Raw genomic sequence first — 17444 nt, forward strand, 5'->3', positions numbered from 1 at the left:
CTATTCATTTCTTATCAAGCTAGACCAGTGCTGGAAAACACGTTCATGTAGATTTGCCGCCTTCTCTGATATCACTCAAAGTTTCACTCTGATGACATGCTAATAACTGAACAGGCCTTCCACCAAAGACACTGCTTTGTATGCATTTTGAGACATAATTCATGGCACTGCAACACATTACCTTTACCAAAAGATGATTCACTGCTATGGGAAATAAATAGTAGTGTTTAAAAAATTGTTTCTGACTTGCTGAGAAATAACTCCAGGCCTTGAAATTCCTTCACATCATATTGCACAAAAGGAGCCATTATGTTAATAGTATGACTGTGGGTCCAGGTGAGTGGAGAAAAAAGAAAGACAGATTGTTGGAAGCAGGGTCTGTCTAACATGTACCACGTGCACATGCCAAGTCCCATATCTACCAGCACAGAGGGAAGTGACTGGGAAAGGTGCATGTATTTTGGCAGGGCTGGCAGAAGTTTGGGAAAAGTAATCTAAGTGTAGCAAACCCCACGGCAAGGTGGGATACTGATATAGTTATTATCACCGAATAAAGCACTGGCAGCTCCTCTGCAGATTGCATGTAATCTCAATTACACCGTCCTAGGGCCACAGGTTTGAGGAGTTCACAGAAACAGTGGTACAATAAGAACTGTTCTGAGATGGTGAAAAGTATTTCTCACAGATTTTATTTAACATTTACCTTTCACATTATCAATTTCTTTAAAGTTTTCTTTTGCCATTTCAACCTGTTCCTTGTTTTTCCATTGTCAAAAAAAAAAAAAAAAAAAAAAAAGTGAGAAAGAGGAGAAGGAAAGAACTGAAAAAGTGCAAAAAGAAAGGAGGGAGGGAAATAAGGTAACTGTCTGCACTTTTGGTTCTGTCATTGAAAACAACAGCATTTGGCATCACACAGGACCTCTCAGTGATTATGTTATTCACTTTATTTAACATTAGTTTCAGTAAAGAATAAAATGTTTCGGATTATAATGTTAATGTTTATGCTCAAATGGCATCAGATCTATGGGTTTAGAAGTATTTTTCCATGGGTTCCTGATTTCCACACATACTTCCTTCTGTATGGCTTCAAGCCATGCCTCATAAAGGTGAGAATGTGGCATAACTGCAGAGACATAAAACCACAGTTCTTTGTGGTGTACTTTGCAGTTTTATATAAGGCCACATGTATGGCCAAATTCACGTTACTTTAGTTGGTTCCACAGTTGGTTAGCTAGCACAACCTAAGTAAGGTGAATCCACAGAATTTGGCCTTCAAATTAACGTATACATAGCACAGTTTTCAAGCACAGTGTGTGTTCACAAAAGCTGGAATATATTTTATCCATTCAGGTGATGGGCAGAAAATTTATATTAAAAAAAAATAAAAATAAAAAATAGTCTCAATCTGGCTCAAAGTCCAATCAGAGAATAACATATTATGATAAGTAGTGCAGTTGGTAGTGATTTCTGTGTCACCTCATGTAATCACACAGTATTTGATGAAGTAAGCTACTACTCCTATACTGCAGAGTACTGCTGCAGCTACCACTGCAAAGTGAGATGTTATCAGTACTACAGAGTAAAAGCTCTAGTTACTCTTCTATATTGCTGTTGACCTATGAACGGCAGTCATTTCTGTGAAGAGAAACAAAAGAAAAAGGTGCAGCATTTTTTTAAGTGTACCCAGGGAGCTTTTGAAACTTAGTAATCTCATAAAACTTTGAAATGCTACATTATTTTATAGACTTTTAAAATGTTCATTTTATTAACAACACTGTAAACTCCATCCTTTGTGAATGAATGGAATCAGTATCAGACAAAACAAGATTTCATGTGATGGTTTAATTTCTCTTTTTATGTTTGAGTCTTCATTGCTTTTTACTTTTCTAGTTTCTAATCAATTTCCCCAACACTTTCCTCAGTTTTGGGAATGTAACATTTAAATAATTTCATATTTTGTTATACTACCCCAATTAGAACTTATCATTCAGTATGTATAATTAAAACAACTATTGCTTAAAGGTATATTTTTATATATCTTTTTATACATTTATTCTGAAAGATGCTGGCGTATTTATTCTGGCTTTCAGGCGATGTTCTTTGCACAATCACAAAACAAAACAGTATCTCCTTAAGATTAATTTGTGGTATGTGTTGTTAAATTATTGGTTTGTTGTGTGTGTTTTAATCTAATTTGTACACTCTCTAGTGTACAAATACACCTAATACTTCTCAGTGTTATGAATATCTTTGCTGTAACTAGTTTCCACTGCTATCTTTCCCAATGAAGGTATCAGAGGACTGATACATGCAAAACAAATGAAGGTTTGAAGTTACACCTTCTCCGTACCTACATATGAAAGGGTTGTTAGGCATTGGAACAGGCTGCCCAGGGAAGTGGTTCAGTCACCATCCCTGGAGGTCTTTAAAAGACGTTTAGATTTAGAGCTTAGTGATATGGCTTAGTGGAAGAGTTGTTAGTGTTAGGTCAGAGGTTCGACTTGGTGATCTTGGAGGTCTCTTCCAACCTAGATGATTCTGTGATTCTGTGATGTAGCTCATAGGTAATTTCCTATTTAAACTCAATACCGTATCTTCACTGTGAAAACTCTCTGTTCATGCCGATCCCATCTTCACTACACCTGACAACAGCCCTTAACGGAATTCCCCTCACCACCCCCATGCTACCTGAAGATAAGTGCTATTCTTCTTTTGCATTGCTTCCCATGCCAAGTACATCACTTCATAAACCCCACTGATCTCCATTTCCGTTTCTTTTGCCAAGACACAGCTTTTCTCATCTTTCTTCCACAGTTCACAGGATCTTAACTTCTTTCTTCACTGAAATCACTTATCTGAAATTCCTCATCACAAACACAGAATGACCAGCTTCTTCCTCTTTTTGCCTCAAAGTCCCTCCTTGTGCCCTTCAGCTGTGGTCCCCAAATCAATATCTAAGCTCGATGTGTCTTTTCCTCTGAGAAGTAAAAGAACCTGACTTACATTCACTCTGCCCAACTCTCATACTGCTCCCTTCATAATGCTGCTGAAGGGGCCCTCCAGGAGAAGCTTCTTCATGTCTATCTTTTCTCCATTGTTAGTTAGCCTTGAAAAATGAGAGGTGAATATCTTCTGGCCCTGTTTCATATGTAGTCACTGCAGAACATCATGGATGCTCTCCATCAGGGAAGAGGGAGGTAATTCCCTCTGATGCTCTCTATATTATGTCTATTCTGTAGGAAAAGAGGGCTTTGCTGTGTGATACTGAATAACAGCCCCTTCAATAAACTGTAAAAATCTGCAAAATTCCTAATCCTTGCACAAGCATTTAGCCACGAGGCTTTTACTGCTACTAATAGGAGTCCTTCAAGTAAATCCCTATACCTTTCTGTAATAATCTACACAAGAAGTAATGTTCTGTAATACCATTCAATCTCTATTTTTATGTCATGCCACAGTCTAATATTCTTCAGTCCGTAGCAAATATGCCTTCAGAAAATAGCCTGAGGTGGGACAGAATAAGATCCATGATCAAATGTGAATCAGTCACTGAAACAGAATTCTTTCTAGTGAGTTGATAAGCCAGACTGCAAGAATATAAAAAGTGCAGGGATGGTTTGTGCCACGTACAGTCTCTAGTTGGAAGATTTGGCTTTAAAACACCATGAAGAAAAGAACTCAATCTATCCACTGAGTAGAAAAAGTAAAGCCAAGATATTTGAGAGAAAATGGAAGCTACTTGAACTATACCTTCTGCTTTATTTGCAATTGAGACCATCAGATGTACAGCAAGCAAGTTTTGCCCCCAAACACACAGAAAGGTGAAATATTCAGCCAAAATCAGATACATTTATAAGAACAAAAAGGTACTGATCTGCAATTTTCCTTCAACCCTGGAGAAGCCTTCTTGTGGCAAGGAATATTAGAACTCTTGAGTTGAAAAAACAAGCTAAGAGAGTAGTCTTCTGGAATTTTAAAAGATTTTCCCTGTTTAATCTGTGATACAAGAAGCAGAATGATATATATTCCGAAGTAGCAGATTGAAGGTTTCACAGGAGATCTTTTGCAGTTGAACTTCTGTCTCTGGGGGTGTTTAAGAAAAGGTTGGATGTGGTACTTACGGACACGGTTTACCTGGCAATATCAGTGGCTGGGGGATGGTTGGACCAGATGATCTTGGAGGTCTTTTCCAACCTTAATGATTCTATGATTCCATGATTCTGAGAGGAAAATAGACAAATTCAATGTAACGTTGTTTATCAACATAAAGAATGTTAAAGGCTGTCATATAGAAGATACACAGGTTTGGTACATATTCTGCTGAGGTGAGATGTAACCGCAGTTAGCAACAGACACACTTAAGAGGAGTTCAGCATCTTATTAGCCCCTCATTAGTATGGGGTGAGTGCCTGTATCATATGCCACAGCTGAAACCATAGAGCTGGAAGCCTTTTCTACCCATTGTCAATTTACACTGGGGCTGCCTATGACTGGGTGAAACACAATTAAAAAAAAGTTAGAAAGAACAACAACAACAACAACAACAACAACAATACTACTACTACTACTACTACTACTACTACTACTACTAATGTTTATCACTGTACTCTGAAGAATCTACCAGAGGCTCCTCCTCAGGAGGTAGGGGAAGAGTCCCCACTTTATACTAATCAGTGCAACAGCAGATGTGGAACTTAGTGCTATAAAATTCAACAAAATTAAACCACAGTAAATGCTAATCAACATACATTTATGGAAAATGGATCTTGTCAAACCCATCTGATGCACTTATAAGAACATTAATAATTTTAATAGATGCAAGCCTGAATAAGGTATTTGGTTTACCTCCACAGAGTGTCCTGAGACTTGGAAATGTTACAAGCAAAGGCCTAGATGTCAAAGAATAATAATACTGAAAAATAAGTAAAGGTAAACATCACATAGGGCAGGTCACTGGTACAAAGCAGCGGCTAGCATTGTGTAAGTATTCAGATAATCAAAAAGTGTGTTTGGAAATTGCTAAATATGAATTCACACAGATGAGAAAAATGCAGATCATACTTAGACAATGAGCAACCACTCCAGAGAAGTAACTACGAAGATTGACTCTATACCGGATGTGCATACTGGAGCTCTCAGGCTGCTAGGCTTTCTTTTACACAGTTAACAAAATCCTCATTTACATATTTGCAACTTAAGAAGCAGAAGTTTTGTTGTTCTTGTTTGTTTGCTTGTTTGTTTTTTAACATAGAACAACCAGTTAAATATATGTCCAGTTCTGGATTCTAAAATCTGGAAATCTATTGAAAAGTTATAGAGGTTTTCCTGGAAAATGAGATTGAAAAAATGTATCTTCCAGTGCATGATTTAAGAGACTTGGTCTACTTCATTTATCAAGAGAGAACTTAATCACATTCCTTAAATACCTACACAGGAAACAGGAATTTCATAATAAGATGGCTCTTCAGCTGAGCTAACAAAAATGTAACAGAATCCAATAAATAGAAATTGAAGCTTGACAAAATTAGGTTAAAAATTAGGTGCACATTTTTGACAGTGATGTTAATTAGCCACTAGAAGAATGTACCAAAGACTTCTAGGGGTTCTTTGAGAATTTTTTCAGTAGTGTTGGATTAGCTGTATTTCAAACAAGTTTTCTTTCAGAAAAGTCCCTCAGCCCTTTTTAAACCACAGGTCTGACTGTGTGATCAAAATGTTCCCCATGAGCTCTACACTCTACAGAACTCAGGATAAAACAGTGCCAAAATGTGTGGATATTTTAAAAGTTTAGTCTTCCAGAACTGTCATAGCTGCAGATTCTGCAGACTTTCTGACTCAGGTAAGTTCAGATGAAACAGTTTGATGGGAATTTATGAAGTAGTTGCCCCAAATCACTTGAGACAAGGAGGAGGGGGAGGAGGAGGAGGAGGAGGAGGGGGAGGAGGAGGAGAAGAAGAAAGACGAAGACCAGAAGAAGAAGAAGAAGACGAAGAAGAAGAAGAAGAAGAAGAAGAAGAAGAAGAAGAAGAAGAAGAAGAAGAAGAAGAAGAAGAAGAAGAAGAAGAAGAAGAAGAAGAAGGAGAAGAAGAAGAAGGAGAAGAAGAAGAAGAAAAAGAAGAAATGCTTCTTTATTGACAACAAAATCTACTGTGGAAGTTCAACTTTTGAATAACTGTGGTTTTGCTCTGTGCTTGAGGGGCTACTATCATGTTTCTAACTAAACGACACTCCAAAATACTGCAGGAGCTCAGGCTGTTAAAAAGAAGCACATTATGAAACATCAAGAAAATTATTTTATTTGGCTAATGGTAAAACCTATATTTCTACTGATGAAGCCATATGAGATCCAAAATAGCACCTAGATACTCAAAAACACAATTTGAGAAAATTCAGGCAAGTAAGAGAGTGACCAAAACTTCTTCATCGTTGCTGAGAGGCTGCAGATACTCTGCACACTTTTATACAAGATACATTTAATTAATCATGAGAAGTTTTGCTGTGTTCAAGAGCACTGCCATCCTCAGATGTGCATGGCATCTAGGTACCTGTCCCCTCATTAAGGTCATTTGGGTTCTTTGGAGTTTACATTGTAGTATGCAGGAGTGGTGGGTTTAGTTGCCTTGAAACAGAAAATGCATCTCAGGTTACCCTTCTCTTAGATGGCTGTTCTAACAGCCAGTCCTTCACACAAAAGACTATTTATTTTTCTAAAGAATTGAACATGTCTGTCACCTATAACTGAAGGGCTGACCTGGTTACCAAATTACAGCATGCAAATCCCAGACATACAGAAACTCCTAATTCTCAGACAAAGATGCCATCTCATGCACCCCCTTGTTTGATATTTCACATCAGGGAACTAGATAATGTCTCCTGTTTGTTCCTTTGTACCCACACCTTCTCCACCCTAATTCATTGTGCAGAATGTCATGCATCCCAGAGTTTTGTACCGAATTCCTCATTTGACACGGTGAACCTCTGCATATCACACCCCCCATGTCCCAGTTAGGCTCTGGCGCATAGTGATCATATGTGATGAGATGGCTAAGTGATTATCAAGGCAGGCTGGCCAGCAAGGACTGACTTGAGAAGCTGGAGAAGGAAAGAGAAAACACTTGGTGGAATGTTTAGTTGAACAGATTTATATTAAAAACAAATACTCTCACACTTTTTTTGGTTTTGCTAGGTTAGTTTTATTCTGGGTCATCGGTTCCCCATGCAGTTCACCACATCATCTCTGAGTAGGGTTAAGGGCTCCCAAAGAGCTGCATGGTGGAAGACCAGATTACCAGCAGTTTTCCCTAAATTCAATTTAGATTAAAAAAAAAAAACAAAACAAACCTCTATCAGATTAAGAGAATAATGGTGAAGTAGTTTTTCATAATCCCACCATGTCAAAAGTGGGATTCTAGGAATAGGTACAGAAATTGGACTAATGTCATACTGTTAAAAAATTGGAAGAGTCTAAGGAGATTAGGTAAAAGAGAAAGATATTTCCAGGTAATCATGGGAAATTCTGAGCATTCTTACAGATCTAACCTAAACCACAGTAGAAGAAACAAACACAATTTTAAACTTCCTATGAAGACAGGAAGAGTTCACAGATGAGGGAAAAGGTATGACCCAAGAATAAAGAAAGCCATAAGTTAGTTTCACATCCTGTTTTGGCAGATCCAAAGAGAAACTGTAGTTCCAAGTCAGAATGGAGAGGCAAACAACTGAAAAATGTGAAAATTTAATCTATCTACTACAAAAATTTCATACAAATTACACTGGAGCAGAGTCTATCATATGGGAGGAGCTCTGGGTGGGTCACTTAGTGGAACTGTATACTGCGGACTTCTGACAAAGAAGCAGTGGAAATTTGTTGCTAGAGAAAGCTGAGAATTTTTAATAGAATCCCTTTCCAAGGGAAAACCACAAAAATTTTGTATACAGATGTTTCAACTATATGTACAATATATTTCAGTTATGCAGAACCAGTTTCAAAGCTTTTTGAAAAATTTTGGGTTTTATTATCATAGCTTCCTACTTCGTTTTAACTACAAATATGCACATGTACAAAAGATCATCACTGAACTAAAACCTTTTCACATAGTTAGACAAAATTGTTGACATTTTTATTTCCTTGAAAATTAAAATATTTTGGTTCAAAATGGCCCTTTTCCATCCTATACACTCTACTGTAGAATAGAAGATTATTACGGAGCTTTGGAATTTTTCATGAAATGAGAAGCTTGAATCCCAATGAAATCTAAGAGTAGACAATTTGCCATGTAGTTCAGGGGATTTTGAGTGTTTACTAGAGATAAGGAGATAAGAGATTGATTTTTTTTTTCCTTTCTGTTTTAATTTGCTGGCATGAAGTGTGCATTTTACCTTGCATGGCTATGAGCACTGGGAAAGTGACAGAAAGGTATTTCCAGTTACTAAGCCTTTGTGGAGGTACCACTGGCTGTGTCAGCATAACAAAACACAGTGTCACACAGGGAAATCTAGGGCAGTTCTGAACGACATGCTGCATACAAAGGAGAGTCCAAGAGCTGTGTTAGTGCAGTGCTCTGTATGGGCTAATACAGGGAGATCTCATCAGAGCTGTTGTAACGCAGGCAGAACAAATTAACATGGCTGTTTGTGGTATTTGAACTAGCTCTGTGGACAGTCCCATTGTGCCCAGCTCTCTTTAGATTTGTGTGAGCCATCCAATAATGTTTTAGGTAGCATTACTAAGAGCTGTCAAAAGAGGTTTCTTCTGCATTTTTAGAAATGCTGGAAAAATAGGAGAGAGGCACATTTACATTGTGCAGATCTATCAGTGAAGGTTGAAAAACTGTGTCGTTCACTTGGACTGGCAATATCTGGAATGGTCTTGATCAGTGCTCAAAGATCTCTCTGTCACAAACAAAAAACCCTTATTTTCATAACACAACACCTATTTATACCTGTGGAGAGTGGTATTTGAAAGTAATTGAGATCCTAAAATACAGATAATTTGTTTCAGGATCTACAGCCCTCAAATTAAGCCTGGCAGATAAGCATGAAATCTTAACTTTATGCAATACTACATGGATAAACAGCATGGTAATCAGAGGACAAGGCTGACACACAACTTATTCCCTTTTGATGAAAATCTCTACTGCTGTACTCTGTACTAACTGTAGTTTCCTAAAGACTGGAATTTTCATGCCAGATAGATCATGTTGTTACAGTCCAGTTGGAAGGCAATAAAGTCAAATTGCCAAGGCCACGTCATCATCCAATTGCTTAGCCATCTGCTAATAGCTTGGTGTCAATGACAAACCCAGGTGCGTTCCTAAATATAGTAGTGATCTAACAACTTGTGGCCATGCCTCTTCAACCAGAAGGGCTGAACCGGAACATTTTGCTAAACGATATCATAAATATGAATAAGTAACAAAAATAAAAGTGATAACAATAACTGTGTGGCCTTCTCTCTCAAATAACCCCAACACAGTTTAAAAATATTGAAATCTGTATATGCAAGAATTATTTTACTTGCTGGCCTGCAGTAGAATGTGGCATTTCTAATAGTGTGGAACATTGATATAGCTGTCTTAAAAAGGAGAAATGAAGAATGATATATACAGCTACTAGAGGAACTTGAATGTGAAGGAAGAAAGTAACTGTGACTCCTCTCACAAGCCAAAGAGCAGAATGTGTCTCTTAATGGTTGTGAAAAATGCAACTGCCTCATTTAACTGAAAATAATCAAGTCAGAAGCTATAGGTATCATCCTTCATTTGACATCACAATCAACAAATTGCCTTATATCAGCTGCTTCTGTTATGTCCAGACCCTTCTTTAAGTTATCACCCTCTTGAAACCCCCGTCCTTGTGGATACATATAGAGTGGGTCACACATAGGACAAGTTCCCAAAGTGAGGGGATGCAACTGGGAGGGGGAACGGCGGCACAGAGCAGCAAGCCTGCTTGCTAAATAGCATTTCCTGTCAGCAGTTTCATTAATCGTTTCTGGGACCATCCGGAAGCTTGCTGAAGCCAATGGAAACCCTCTTCATGACATCACAGTGTTTTGGGATTGTATTACTGAATCCCTCTAATGTCCAAAGCTTTCCTTGGAAGAAGTTTGATGCTGTTCTATCAGATTATCTGTTTCAATTTTTCTTGGAAAAAATTAAATGTGCCCTTTACTGTGTTTGGTAAGCTTGTTGTATGAAACATAACTTAAAACATTAAATTATTTGGCAAAGGAGACATGATTATGAAAAAAGCGGAAAAAAAATAAAACAGCTTCTGAGTGTTTTATTTATTTATTTATTTATTTAAAGTATTATTTATAGCATTTTTATATTTACTTCAAGTTACATTTACTTTCCCTTAAAAATTGCCCTTATTCTTTGGCTATTCTTTTATTGCAAAATTATTCACTCAGTTTCTGGTTAGAAAGGCTTTGCTGGAATGAAATGATCTTTCAGTAGAGTGTACCTTTTTATGTTTCCAATATTAACTAACCACTCAGGGTGTGATCTCGTTGAAATCAGAGGATTTTCTGTTATACAGGAGTGGAAATATTTAGCTTCTCTCTCCCCTCTCAGAAAACAAACCACATCCTGGAAAAAGAAACGTTTTACACAGAATTTATACATGATAAGAAATTTATTCCACAAGTGGAGTAAGACCTTTAAAAGACCTTTATCTACCTCACAGAATAAATTTGATATGCCTTACAAACCATTATGCGAACTCTTCCTCTCAGTGCAGGCAGATACAACTCTCTCCTAAGTGCTAACACCTAATTTCCATTCCATTGATGAAACTGGGTGTGGAGGGAGACAAGTTCATCACAATGCACTTGTATATGATTACACATTAGACTGTAAAAATTTAACATTTATTTAGCTTCTTCTAATAAGCTTTTCAAAACCTGATAGATCTGAGTAGCTTAAAACATCTGTTTGCTCGGGAAGATCATTCAGCAGGGTTGGGCATCCTGCTGGTGGGGCTGCTGAGACTGTTCAAAAGAGTCTGGTTGATATCTGCAGTGTATGTTACAAGAGGGCAAAGGATGCTGATAGATTGAGCTTTATGCATGCAAACTGTTTCTCTAGCCATTTTTCTGGAAGATTTTATTAACAAGGTTTATCAGAGATGCTTGAAAGCCTGGACCCAATCAGCAATACCAGATTAAAAATCATATAGCTTTTCTTTCCCGCTACATCTGAACAAGGCTTCCTAAGGACAGCCACTGACACGCAACTGAGATGGATCCCCAGGGATCTTATACTGATGAGCAGATACCAGTTTCACCTGTTTCACTCCTCCTTCTGTTTTGCCACAATCCTCTGCCCTAAAGCAAACTTCAAGTGCACTCTTCTTTACATTACTCCAGTGTGGTGGTAAAATACAGCCTGATAGAGGAGCTGCTAATAGAAATTCATGCCAGCAAAGTGATTCTGTAGCAAAAATCCCTCACTGGCCAACTGCCCACACTATAAAACCCATTTGAAGTCCTGTGATGATACAAATCACCTATGTCAGAGCAGAGACTTATGGCCACAGAGTTTCCACTTGGAGCACCTACAGCATTTTGCCTCCCTGTCAGTGTTAAAATAGACAATGCAGCAAGAGAGAAACCAGTTTTGTGAACATAAAGCGGGAATCTTAAATTTTCATAGAGTTCATATGTGTATTCACACAAAGGAAAGAAATGAAACAGGCAGTTTCTCATTTTGATCTTTTTAAAACATTATGTATACCATTCACCAGAAATCTTTACAAACAGAAAAACACACATGGAGGTGATTCCCCCAGCTTATTACTACATATTTCTTTGTCAAAATCAGAGCTACAATATTTATTAAGTCCATGAGAAAGATTAAAGAATTTCATCATTTGCACTATGTGACACTCTGTGTGTTTTTAATACATAAGGATGATGTTTTGATGATTTCACTGAGAGATTTGAGGCCTCCTTGACTTCAGAGTAACTTGGTGTTTAGTTTTTAAATGTTGGGCCCAAGAAACCTTCATGTGACTTGCAGAAATTCCCGAGTTTACAGGACAACTTGGTATGTCTGAAGTTGAATGGTACTAAGACATATGTAAAGAGTTTGAGAAACACGGATTTGGATGACAGCATTACAAAGGTAAAACAATGCAACAAATTAATAAATAATGAAAGTTTGCAATTATCCTATTTTGCTAAGGATACCAAGAAAAACTTGTGGAATATAGAAGTGATGTATTGCCAGGACAATGTAGTGGAAGTTTGATAGAGCCTAACTTCACTACTCAGTGCTGTGCCAGCGGTGGGAAATAGAGTGGGTTTGTAGTTGCCCTAAATTTTAGCAGGGACAATAAAAAAAGACACAGATATCCATAATTCCTTGATTTAAACTACATACCAGGTCAGTTGGGAGATTGTTATAAGTAGGGATCAAAGTAATGATGGTCATAAACAAAAAATTAATCACTAGTGTAACAGTGGAACAGAATCTGTGCAAACACCTCCCCCAAAATTTATTACCAGGTACATTTTATCTGGATTCTGTTGAAGTGGTGGCAAGAGAAAGGCAAAAGGGTAAAAGTAAAGACCATCAATATTTCAGTATTTTCAAAAATAAATATCCCAAACCTGTCCCACTACATCATTAATAAAACAAAAACACCTTATTTTCAAACTCTCTGAGGGGGTAACAACACTAAAAATGTTTCCTAGCAAATTGCTTCTCAAACTAGGGTGCTTCCCAAACTCAAGCTCTTTCATCAATTTAATTTGATAAAGAATTTGGTTGATATGATTTTTCTCAGTGGTTCACATTGATGCATACCTTGAATTATTATGATTAAGAAATTTCCTTACCATAAGACACTATGTACTTGTTGCTTTTCTCTTACACCAAGTAGATCAATAGTTATACTGAATAAAGCTTGTGTGAGGAGAGAATCAACCCTGATTTTCAAAATACTTAGAGCTTTAGAGACGCTGGCTTCAGGAAATCTTCCTCTCTGACTCTTCAATCCCAGCCTGTAACACAGTCTCTCTGTTGGTGTCATGACAATTTTCTGAAGTAGACCCCCTGAGACCTTGGGTCATGAGGCTTATTTCACTTCATATCATTTGTCTTAGATGTGAATACAGGTTGTTTCTTGGGAAGGGAAAGTGTACTACATCTACTCCTCTGGAGGAGCAATGAGCTATCAGGACAGCTGAATCACTTCCCACTCTAGTGAAGCCCACAGAAGAGGCTCCCTTGTCCTGTCTCCACCTATTTAAACAATCAGCAAATGTTGTGAGGAACCAGCTTTCTTAGATTATTTCTGTTTGGGAATAAAGTGATAAAGCATTTTTTTCCTTATGCTATTTCCAATTGGAAATACCACAAGGAAGCATGTTTCTCATTATATTTCCTACTTGTTCAAGTGTATTCCCATGCCAAGGGAACAGCTGAATCAAAGGACAGGCAATGCCCCAGTTTTGATGCAAGCAAATGGCAAGTGAGAGTGAATTGCTTCCCTCAACATTTTGTTATTTTTTAAAAACTTTTTTCCCCAAATTGTTGCAACGTTTGATTCAAAATGAAAACAGAATCATGGGTTGGGAAGCCTCCACAAAGCCTTACTAATCTTTTCTGACAACAGCCCCCTAGCTAATTTATGTAAACAGGAACTCTGTTTACTTTCTGGTGTTATCTAATAGGATTCAGCAAAATGGAGTCTGGGCTCTGGTTGAGGCTGATTTTATCTTGCTATGTCCTCATGCATTTGCTGGAAGAGTGAATATGATGCCATAATATTTCACTTTTTTCTTTAGTCTTCACTCCATCAAAATCTTTTCCTTGTATTACCAATATGTTTTGGACAAAGCTATTTTATATTTGTCCCAGGTGAAAAGCAGTCCTGACACTTTTTGCCACAGGGCAGCAAAGAGAAAGGGAGCATCTCTTTTATCCCTGGTATTACCCATGACTGCTAGAGCATGGGTTGCCTCTTTGTACACAAGTCCTGCTCGCTCTTCTGGGACTCCAACTGCTCAGTATCATTATTTCTTTCTGTTGGTTGCTTGGTTCTCTCTGTAGTGAACATCATCACTGCTTAATAGGCAGTTCTATGTATCTTATTTATATTCCATCCAAATCCGAAAAAAATAAAAGGAATTACATGAGATGTAAGCAGTTCATTGGCCTCTCTGTTCAGTTGACTTTTTTTTTTTTTTTTTTGTGGGTATTAGAGGAGCTGACTTCATAACGACTGACAATGTGGTTCACTTCACAATGCACCAACATGGGCATGCCTCCCCATTTCTCCTCAGTCGTGTTCCAACACACAGTACAAGAGGAACATGTTGGTGTGAAAGGCCAGTGGTCTCAGCCAGGCCTGAGTAAACAGGTAAACATCTCTGCAAGAGAAGTTGTGTTTGTGCATATAGACAGCCACTGTGCATTCTTCTTGGCATTTATGCCTCTGCAGGGATATCACACTACATAGCAGGCAAAATGTCATCTTAACACATGGCCGTGAATGTAGGAAGGTGACAAATCACGCCCTCTGCAAGCGTTTTGTTGTTGTTGTTGCTTGTTTGTTTGTTTTTCCCAGGGAGAGATTTCTAACTAAAAATGCCAAAATTGCTGTCCATTCCGAGCCTTTGTGTATATAGTCAGAGGGAGGTATGCCTTTGACACTCTGGGTCATTTCTGGATTAACTTCAAAAATGAAAAAGAAAAAGGCTTCCACTGCTACAGAAGAGAAATTGAGTTCTGTTTAATCAGGGTTTCTTTGTGGGGCTGGATGTGGGGAAAGCAGTTGGGGTTGAGGAGAGGGGGAAGAAGGAGGCTAGAATGTTTTTTGTGAGGATAATTAAGTGATTTCTATGTCATAGGACTTTGATTTTATGTTTTTCATATTCATGATAATGTTTGGTGTTTTTAATGTTTTTGTTTTTGTTTTTCAGATTTTCTTTCTTAAATTCCTACTGATGGAGAAAGTAAGGTTGTTAAACTAATGGAATTAAGAACTCTTACCCATGTTTTATTGCAAGTATCAATACTGTGACTTCTTTTGCTCCCAGGATGGTTTATCTCAACAATATTTCAACATAGACTATTTTTTTCCTACGTCAAAGATTGTGGTTTAAGAAAAAATAAACTGCCATACAAAATTGTGAATACTTTACAAAAGGGGAAACTGAGGCAGAAAGAGATTATATGGTGTGTAATGAGTTCAGATCAGTGACAAAATTGTAAATTCTTTCAGACTTAATCAGGGTTCAGTAGCTAATTTGTTACAGAGACACCAATAGGCACCAGGTTTCTCTGTATCCTGCTCTGAGTAATTTTTTAATTAAAGAGGAATATGAAAATATTGAATGATAAAATGCCAGAAATAATTACAATTGCAATAACAATCTGTTAATTTTATGACAAAGCACTGAATACTTTATTATCTATTTTTATGGTTAAAAATAATGTGTATACCAATAATCCTTTTTATTACATTTTAGGATTCTGGTGTGGCAAAAAAAAAAAAAAAAAGTAACTTGTCACTTAGTAATTCATGTGGAAAGAGACCTAGCCTACAAGAGGACATTGTCAGCTGAATGAAAGAGATTAAATTGATAAGAAAGAATAGAGGTCTGCTTCCTTCATTGTCTTGGAAAATGCATTTGTTAGGCAGCTTTCCAACACAGAAAAGAGAATAAGACACTTCCTTGGACAGAAAGATTAGTAGTTGGAATAGCAGTCTTTCATGATAAACAAACCACATCTTTTTACCCTTTCAGGATTTGAGTTGCTCTCCAATTACACTTCCCTTTTATCAAGATGTGAACATGACTGCAACTGTAATTTAAAGAGGACCTAAACTTTAACATAAGGCTTTTCATTTAGGTACTTTAATATCTGTTAGCCACACTCAGGTTTTGGTTGCAGATGCCTAGCTCTTATTCAGTGGCAAATGTGCTTTCTTAGGCTATCTGATATTTCTGTGACAAATTATCGGTAACACTCTGCTCCATATAAAAAACATGATGTAAGCAGCTACTGCTGAGGACATGATATGAAATTATTTGGCTAATTTTTAAGATTTCTTTGTCAATTTAAAGCAGATGAGTTCAATTCCTTGAACAAAGACTCCAAACATCATCTACTCAACGAACTTTCATATCTGTAAGGGATAGCAGTTTATGAAAAGCCATTTTCCATGCAGGCCTTAGTTTAAGAGAAACACCTGGTTAACAATAATTATATAAAGGGAGGAAGGATCACAATAGAACAAGCCATTGTTTCTTCAAAGAGATTGTTTAATGGAAAACACCATTATCAGTAGAATAACTCTGTGATAATTTGACAGTGGGTCAATGTGAATTTGCAGCTGTTCTGAGTTCCCACAGACTTTTCTCCTGTTTAAAAGCTTGAACAAAAGCCAAATCTTTCTATTGACTGTAACAGGCTTCAAATAAGGTCTAATATTCAAACAATGCTTTTTATATAATAATCCAGCTCAAGATAATTCCTGAATTACAGGTAACACAGATACCTGTATATACACACCATGATATAACTTGAAGTGTTCACCTCAGTCACATCTGCTAACCACCCAGATCTGACCTTACTTCCAACAGAAATGACTCAGTCATATCTCATATTGACTTCCCACCTCCTATGTGTTTGAACATCATCATAGGGGCTTTCAAAGGTCTGTCAATTACTTGTGAAATTGATGATAGAAATACAGATGTGAAAATGTGTAAACACAACTGTAAGTTGTTTCAAATGTCTTTGAAAATTGGACTGTATGCGTAAGTAAATCAGTTTGTAAAATATCTTCAGTGGAAGTACCTTACTGAGATCCATTTTAAAACAAGAAAGCTAATTCACCACAATTTTATGCTGAACAATCTTATGCTGAAGAACAGTACCAGTGTATTTCAAACTCTTAAAAGCAACTGAAGTCTCATAGATTTCCTTGCAGTTACAGAAAACAGTAATACAGTTCTGTTTCTAAACAATTAGAATAGACAGAATTTTTTTTGCTGTGGAGTAACAGCTTATGCTGGTATCCTTCTTCCTCATTCCTCATGTCACTGTGGAACATAATTAATATTAAACATATTCGAAAGAATTCCTGTAGATGATGAGGTTCCTACTCCACACATCCTGTGCTTTTAGAATAAACCAAGCCTAAGAGGTGGAATTCTAGTGTCTTTTGGAAGGCACTAGTTCCTCAAGGAAGCTGGATTTCTTGCACATCTGGCATAGTCAGGTGCCTTGGCCAGATGCACTATTCAGACACAAGAAATTAAGGACTTACTAGTTGTCATCTCTGCCCACTTCTCTCTGTAAAATTACAGCAGATTCAAAGGCTGCAAAACTGGAAAATTCTAGTTCCAACAAAGGATTCTGCCACTGTTACTCTGCCTACGTCCACAAAGACAGTTAGCTGCCTAACACAGACTTCAGTTTGAT

At 37.3% G+C, this 17444-nt stretch overlaps 1 long non-coding RNA gene across 1 annotated transcript; it reads left to right on the forward strand.

The window, feature by feature from the left end:
* The first annotated feature begins 14308 nt into the window (after positions 1 to 14308).
* LOC121073223 lies at positions 14309 to 15577 on the forward strand. The gene is made up of 3 exons (XR_005821573.1): positions 14309 to 14370; positions 14933 to 14970; positions 15482 to 15577. It is a non-coding gene; the product is annotated as an uncharacterized LOC121073223 (long non-coding RNA).
* Positions 15578 to 17444: the final 1867 nt, after the last annotated feature.

The sequence above is a fragment of the Cygnus olor genome, chromosome 1 (genome assembly GCF_009769625.2).
Source record: "Cygnus olor isolate bCygOlo1 chromosome 1, bCygOlo1.pri.v2, whole genome shotgun sequence".
Taxonomy (NCBI): Eukaryota; Metazoa; Chordata; class Aves; order Anseriformes; family Anatidae; genus Cygnus; species Cygnus olor.